This window comes from Mesoplodon densirostris, chromosome 5 (genome assembly GCF_025265405.1).
Source record: "Mesoplodon densirostris isolate mMesDen1 chromosome 5, mMesDen1 primary haplotype, whole genome shotgun sequence".
Lineage (NCBI taxonomy): Eukaryota > Metazoa > Chordata > Mammalia > Artiodactyla > Ziphiidae > Mesoplodon > Mesoplodon densirostris.
The window spans coordinates 65,006,950-65,015,722 of NC_082665.1; positions in this window are offsets into that span (position 1 = coordinate 65,006,950).

Sequence of the window (8,773 nt, forward strand, 5' to 3'; positions counted from 1 at the left end):
AATAAATACATACTGAATTAAGCTCAAACATCCAGTGGTATAAAGTTTTATAGAGGTGAGGTAGAAAATGTAACAAAAAAGAGCTAGTGGGCCTCCCTGGTGGCGCAGTGGTTGAGAGTCCGCCTGCCGATGCAGGGGACACGGGTTCGTGCCCCGATCCCGGAGGATCCCACATGCCGCGGAGCGGCTGGGCCCGCGAGCCATGGCCGCGGAGCCTGTGTGTCCGGAGCCTGTGCTCCGCAACGGGAGGGGCCACAGCAGTGAGAGGCCCGCGTACAGCAAAAAAAAAAAAAAAAAAAAAAAAAAAAAGAGCTAGTGTTATGATTTTAGTGACTTAATTGGAAATAAATGATGCTACTGCCAATTACAAAAGGATTCGGTTCTTTTTAAATCTGGCCTTAAAGCTAGGTCAGCAAGACCCTCTCCTTGAAAAGACTTTGTTGGGAATTAGTTTTTTGGGGTTTTTTTCTGAATGTTATAAAACTGAATTCTTTTAAAATGGTATTTAATTCAGCCATTTTGCTAACTAAGACTAGACTTCTCCCCAATCAAAATAAAATCATAGAGTCATCTAATTTTTGGAGCTCAAAGAGAACTTAGAGATTATCTCCAGAATCAGTAACATGCCCAAGGCTACATAGATGGTGAGTCAAAAATGATTTTTTTTTATTCTATAAGTCATTCCCATTTATACCACTATTTAGGGTAATGCAGTGTAAGGAAAAGGACCTGGACTTGGAGACTGAAGCCAAGGCTTCTAACACAAGCCCAGTTTTACTGAGTTGTAGGGTGGAAATAATAGCATATGACCTCACAACTGTTAATAATAGGTAGGAACAGGTGAGAAGTAATATATAAGCATGGCCATTTTAAACTGTCAACTTTGTATTCTCATCCTAAACTGCAACGGTTGTTTACACACTTGTGTGCCAGGGAACCTCACTCAACCAAGCCCTAAGGATTCTGCCCCTGAATCTCTCATCAATGCATTAACTCTCTCTCTAATGCCACAACCTTAGCCCAAACTACCAAGATCTCTGTTCTTATCTAATAAAAGCCTCTGAGGTGGCTTCTCCCCATCACTCTTTTCCTTTTCCTATACTGCAGCCAGAGTCCTCTTTCAAAAACTCACACCTAGGTGGCACTTTCCTTCATTAAAACCCTTCAATACCTTCCCTCATTTTTGCCCCTTAGGCTAAATCTTACATCCTTGCAAAGCTCCTCAAGGCCCTGCAGCTTTGGGCTTAGTTCACCCATCAAGGTTTACCTTGTCATTTTCCTCTTTGGTCCTGGCACCCTTCTCCTCCTTCAGTTTCTGGAAAATGCTAGTTAGTCTCCTTCGTACCTCACACCTTGGCAATACACCTCTTTGCTGGGAAAGCCCTCTCTCCTCATAGCTAACTCCAACTCATCATTCAAATCCAATTACATGTGAATTCCTCAAGAAAAGCCTTCCTAGCTCCCAAGGCTAAGCTAAGTCTCCCTAAAATACATCCTCATAGTACCCTAAATTCTCCTTCATTATTTATTACAATGGTAATTAATTTCTTATCTTTTAAGTGCCTATCTCCTTTGCTATAAGGTTTATAAGAGTGTTTGCTTAGGCTTAAAAAATATTTATGGAAGAAAGGGAGGGAGGGAGGAATGGAGATGTTTCTTGGATATCCAGCCACACTCTTGTTACCCTGTACCTTGTATACACCCCAACTAGCTGGCATAACTACCCATTCCTCATGCTGCATACAAGATACAAACAAAAATAACTTTAAACCCACAGAGTGCCCACTCTTCTCCTTCCTCCTCAGCTCAAACCACATTATTGCCTAATGGGAAAGACAAGAAATTAAAATTTCAGTAACAAAACCTTAGTAGCTACTAGGAGCAGTTTCAAGCCTGCATCTGATATGCCAGCACCGGGTTGGGTTGGGTCAGTGGGATTAGTCTTATCTCTGATACATGAGACAGAAATCACAGTTTCTTCCCATTGCTGTTCAGACAGAGTGTCCCCAGTGGGAAGCAGGCCTGATTGCAGGCTGCCTGGATCAGACTGACCCAGCCAGAGTTCCCCTGAGTATTCGTCAGGGACAGTGAGCCTGGGTTTCCTCCCAGCACCTTGCTGCTCTGTCCTGAAGAGACAGAGGCACGTATCCCCTCTCCTGGGGGTAGGATACAGCTTCTGGGGCTGCCGGTTGGAGATAACAGGAGGGGGGGAGGTAAGCCTCCTTACCTGCCCATCCCTGGGAGTACACAACTGCCGTCTCAAGAAGAGACAAGAGAGCACGTTCCTGAAACAGGGTTTGAAAGACATTTATATAAATTCTTGCTTCCTCATAAAACAGGTGGTATTCATTCAATTTAAAAACAAGATTGTATCATTGGTTTAAATATACCTAATTCTGCACTTAAGGCTATAAAAACAGCCCTATAAATGGGGCCTATAGAGAATCCCTTAATATCACTGATATTTCAATGGAAGACAAATACTAATTATACATATCAACAATGTCAGTGTATTTCCCTGCATAACTTCCTTTTTTCCCCTGACTTTCTCCATAGTGGATAAGATAGAAGGGACATAAAGGAAGAGAAGGCATGGAGGTTATTTGAGCAGTAGAGTTCTGGTCTGCTGACACCCTCAGCAAGATTCATGAATCCTGCAGATTCTCACTCTCATCTGCTAAACAACAGTGATTCACACAGAGTTACACAGCCACAGTAGCAAAGTTCATTGGAATCTAGATCCCCTAACCTTTCTTCCCTCCTTCAGCAATTCCTCAGTACTGCAAGCTAAAATATTAAGTGAGGCTTTAGCAGGCTTATGAAAAAGGGAAACAAAGGGTGGCTAGCATGGAATTAAAAATGGACACGTTTTCCTTCCAATTTTGCTTTGCTCTGTTTTGTGTTTTGGCTTAAGCCCTTTGAGCCAAGTGAGAAGAAGGCAGAAGCAGCTTATGCAGCCCATATCAATCCTGGTATCTCCCGTCAGCATTAGGTTAGCACTGGGAGCTTAATATGGCTCTCACCCAAGTCCAGAGAAATAAAGGATGGAGGCTGGGAGAGAGATAGCTATGAACACTGGCAAATTCTTTTCAGTCAGTGGCAAGCAGCCAGATAATTCTTTTTAATTTAACTCTTTATCTTCTCTGGCAGAAACAAACAGTACATCTGCTTGAAGCATCATAACTTTCAAAGCATGCAAATGACATCAGACAGGCACCATTATCCCAATCCAGTAAATAAGAAAACTGAGACTTACATGAGATTATAGTCTACATTTCATGGGGAAATTATCAGTAGATTCAAAATCAGTATCTACATTTTATTATGCGTGTCTCAAGCATTCTCACTTGACCACCTTCCCTACTTAGTGTCCAGACTAGCACTTCTTATGTTGGCAGCACTGATGTTTTGTTTTTGTTTTGTTTGCGGTACGTGGGCCTCTCACTGCTGTGGCCTCTCCCGTTGTGGAGCACAGGCTCCAGACGTGCAGGCTCAGCAGCCATGGCTCACGGGCCCAGCCGCTCCGCGGCATGTGGGATCTTCCCAGACCAGGGCACGAACCCATGTCCCCTGCATCGGCAGGCGGACTCTCAACCACTGCGCCACCAGGGAAGCCCAGCACTGATGTTTTTAAATAGCAAAGAATGATACAGAACACAAGGAAATCTTGGCTGGCGGAGGGGCAATGGTATGAAGGAAAGGCTCATGCAAGGAAAATTACTTATTTATTTCAAATCATTCTACCCTATTGGGCATGGTGGAAAGGAATATAATAAAGAAAACATCCTATGTAGGAAAATATGATAAACAAGATCTTCACAGTACAAATATTGTTATGTGCTAGAAGACAGGGTTGGCTTTAGGATCTGACCACAATTGTGGAAAATGAATTATTGTCTTCTGGGGTTGGCCTGTAGACAGTTAACAACTGGAATAAGAAAAGATATCCTAAGGCCCCTGGTCAATTGCTTTACTTCTAGACTGTATTGTGCCTCTCTAGATTAATAAGCTACTTCTAAAGAACTCCACAAAGAGATATGGTATACATTTTCAGCAGTCATCATGGTAATTCGACCGGGTCGTTGGGGTGTGTGTGTGTTGCATCACAATACAAACTGAAAGCTTATGACAAGGTCTGTTCAGCCACCTATGAAAACCAGAGAGAAGACAACAAACACTCCACTAAGGGGAAAGGATAGGCTCTTCAGAATGTTCATGTTAGTACTGTTTTTAAATAAGTGATGTCAGATATTTCCTTAGAATGCAAGTGCCTTGGGCTTCCCTGGTGGCGCAGTGGTTGAGAGTCCGCCTGCCGATGCAAGGGACACGGGTTCGTGCCCCAGTCCGGAAAGATCCCACATGCCGCAGAGCGGCTGGGCCCGTGAGCCATGGCCACTGGGCCTGCGGATCCGGAGCCTGTGCCTTAGAAAAAAGGAACTGTTTCTCCCGAATCTCCAACAAAGGGGCCTCGCTGCAGTGCACGCGCACTGAAGACAACAACGATGGCGGCAGTGATGAAGACAACGGCAACGTTCCCACTTTGCAGAAAATTAGACTTACGGAGGATGCCTTAACTCTTCTTAGGTTACCTGGGTAAAATTAGAAACTTTACATTTTCACTTTGTAGTTACTTGCTACCACCTAATATTAAAATAACATGTAACATGGACTCAGAAAAAAGTTATTTCTTGAAGGGTCTTATTTTTAGTCCTTGTCAGACTGAGCTGTCAAACACCACTGGAGGGGTTTCACCAACACATTTGCATTGAACTGCTTGTGCGGAAGGGAGAGGCACGTGTCCCTGTGAGCAGCTTAGGCTCTTCAAAGACGTTCTCTAAAGGAAGCCTCCTAACAACGGGATAGAATGCACAGGTCCTCACTGAGCAGCTGCTACAGGGCTCCCCTCAAGGGCTGGCCATGCTGCCTCTGATGCAGTGTAACTACACTCTTCTCATCTCCTGGCCACTGAGCAGCCCAAATCTGGCTGCAGGCAGAAGCCAAGGCGACCTTCAGGCCCAGATGAGCCAGAAATGCGGGTGGGGTGGGCCATGTGGAGTTCACATCTTCTGCAATCTCCAAAGGGCACAGAGCTACTGCCAGCCCAGATGCCAAAGGGAGAGAACAGAGCCAACCCAAGTGGAAAGCAGCGGCTGCTCTCTGGCTCTGGAGCATGAGAAAGGAAAGAGAGATGCCAGATGACAAGGAGACCCAGCCAGACCTGAGCCAGTGAAACAAGGGCCTTAGACTACCCCAGCACAAAATGGAGAGTTCTGAGGAGTTTCTGTTGTTGTTGTTGAATTGTTTGCTTGCTTCCCTTTACCTTTAAACAATTTCAACTGGGGCTTCCCTGGTGGCGCAGTGGTTGAGAGTCCGCCTGCCGATGCCGGGGACACAGGTTCGTGCCCCGATCCCGGAAGATCCCACATGCCGCGGAGCGGCTGGGCCCGCGAGCCATGGCCGCGGAGCCTGTGTGTCCGGAGCCTGTGCTCCGCAACGGGAGAGGCCACAGCAGTGAGAGGCCCGCGTACAGCAAAAAAAAAAAAAAAAAAAAAAAAAAAACAATTTCAACTGGATTATTTTCTCTTTGCTTGCTCAGGGTTATAAATAAACATGATAACAGTGAAATTATGAACTAGAAACTTTCTTCTGAGAACCGTATACCTTTAACAACAGAGTTGTTATTGCATAAAATACATTTATCAGTATATCAAGGATAAAACCCAGTTGGGACACTAATTATGTAACCTTTTCACCATTTCTTCATTATCACGAAGATGGCATGGATGAAAATAATCAACTATAGAAAAGTACTCTAGGATATTTAGAAAAAAAGTCCAAGAAAAATTATAGGTTTTTATCACATGTAAATATACTTTAACTAACATATCTTGTATCATCTGTTTCAAAACAATGTTAATGATTCTTACATCATCACCTAGAAACAGAATATAATTAATACCGAGAACACACCAATGTATGTCTGGCTTGCCTATGGCCGCCAAGTAATGACTTAGACTGCACCACCTCTGTCTCACAAGGCCAAACCAATTTATTAAAAAAGTATCCACCTACACGGCCCCAAATACTCACATTAAACATTTTTGAACAAATGGAATCTAATTAAAAATGACTACCAAGGACAGCATCATCTGGGGACCTATGAACATATCCATGAGAAACAACTGTGCTGCAGAAGGGAGAAAGTAGTCAAGGCACTGTGGGGCTGATTTGAAAGGGCCACACACTTTGACACGGAGTTGTGTGTTTGTGTGTGTGTGTGTGTGTGTGTGTGTGTGTGTGTGTGTGTAAGAGACAGGAGAGCATGTTGTGAGGCAGCCAGCCCCAGACTTGCATAATCATGGCAGAAGGAAAGAGCATATAGCAACTGCTTGTGGGTGACCCCCATGTCTCCTAGCCTCCTCTGGCCATACTGCCTTCTCCTTCTACCCCATTGCTCAAAGTTACTACTTCTTGGTCTGTGTCAAGTATCAGGGGACCCCAAAGCTAGACAACTGGGGCTGTTTCCCATGATTTCACTGAACTCGATGGAGCAAACCCTTGAAAATTCTCTTTGGAAAGAACAATATTCTCTAGGAAGAAAAAACTATCTACTTTGTCCAAATAATACCAGATACTCTATTTCAAAGAGTTGCCATAATAGTTAACTTTGGTATTTCTACAGAATACTGCAGAGTTTTTTTTTTTTTTTTTTAAAGTGGAAGATCTTCTGAAATATAATTATCTGGTTTGGTGCTCCATTAGACCCTCCCCATCCCTTAGAAGTGCTCACTAACATCAGCCCAGCACTCTGATCTGTCCTTCACTCGTGTGACCCCATAACTGAGTAATGAATATTCTACAGTTTTATTCAAACTTAAGAGAAGCATATATTAGTGACTTCATTCTTAGCATTTTATCTGAAGAGCTAAGTTCCTAGAGTTAAATGGAATAGGAAGGAAAGGGATTAACCTCTGCTGCTGGCATAGTACAGTCACGATGCTAATGTCTCTATGAAAAAGCTGAATTGCAGCAGTATCTGAAGTCACAGAGAAAGTACTGAGAGCTCTGGAGGGAAAAGAAAAGAAAAAAAAAAGAAAACGCAAAGCAATAAAATATTAAAAGCCAAAGCTGGTTTCAGATTCTATTTTTCATGCAGGCATGCTTAGTAGGGGAATTGTGTATTACAAGACCTCACAGTTTAGACGGTGCAGGAATGGGTCAGTGAGTTCTAAGATGAGGAAGTTTTTAGGACCTGTAACTTGTAATTGTGTTGGGGGTGAAGTCCAGCTGCTCCCCTAAGCTTATTTCAAAAATGTAACTTCAACATAGCATTTATTCACTTGCAATGCTTCAACTAGTAAACAGCCAGGGAGTCTCTTCTCTTTTCACTTGGCAAGAGCGTTCTATAGCAACACAAAATATCCCCCAGCAATGAAAAATGAAACCCACAAATGTAACATTAGCAACCAGCTGTCAGAAGAAAATCATGAGTAGGATTACCAGTCTGGTCATTTCATGTCAGTGTGTTCATGAGAGGGGCTGTGTGTGTATGAGACTGTGATTGTGAGTGTGTGTGCACATGCACATGTGTGTGTAAATGAATAGACTTGTGTGTGCAGTAGCATGAGAAATGCGAGCGGGTGCAGGTCCTAATGGTTCCGGAATGCCCCAAACATGAAGCTGTAGTAGAACCGTCAGTGGTAGAGCAATACAACACAGACTCTCTATGGCTAATGGTGCAAGGATCCTCTCATGGGTGGGAATAATGTGAGACAGGTGAATTAAAAAGATAATAGTATGTTCTTATGTTAGAAATACTTCGTGTACTGTAGGTACGTTCAACATGGTATGCCAGCTTATAAGTGAAATGCGCACACTGTATATGTGTTTTCATTTTTAACCTACGTGAATTCACTGCACAACCTACCGAAACGGAGACCTAAAAACCTTTTCAAAGTAAACAGCCAGCACTAGCTAGCTATTTAGTCCTCCAAGCATGAAACATATTGGCCATTCCGAGTCAGCATAGCTATTAACCCATGAATTCATATTCTCTCTCTCTCTCTCTCTCTCCCTCTCTCTCTCTCTCTCCCTCTCTCTCCCCCCAACCCCCTGCTGCCCTCCATCAGCTTCCCTCCCCCACCTTGGAGTCGCATCTGTAGGGGTTATTTTGCACCGAGATACAAGTACCCGGTGCCAAGTGCATACCCTGCCTCCTCCTAAACTTAAAGCCAATTCCTTTCTGAAAGAGGAGGAATGCAGTGGTATCAGCACCGGGGACGCGGGGACAGCGAACACCGCGGTGGCGCTTGGAGTTTACAGAGGAGCAGCTCCGCCGCCACCACCCCTCGCACGAGCGCCCACCCCCGCCCCCACACACACACACACGCGCGCTTGCGCGCGCGCGCACACACACACACACACACACACGCACGCACACACCGGTTCCAAATCTCCCCACTAACAGGGGTAATGCAGCAAGTCTGCACACTCCTGCACGCCTCGGGACCCAGGCTGGAGCGGAGCCGCGAGGGCAGGGAGCGCACCGCAGCACTTGTAAATAAGCCTCGTTCCGTCCAGATTCCGAGCGCTCCTCACTCCCCCGACCCCACCCCCCAAGCCCGGTGGCGAGAAGGAGGGCGCGAGGGGCCGGGGACCCTCGGGACCCCCTCCCCCCCACTTACCTTGCAGCGAGAAGAGGAACAGGAAGAAGCCCAGCACCCAGACGCTGTGCAGCCAGTAGGTCCTCATGTCTCCGCCGCGCTCGAAGCGA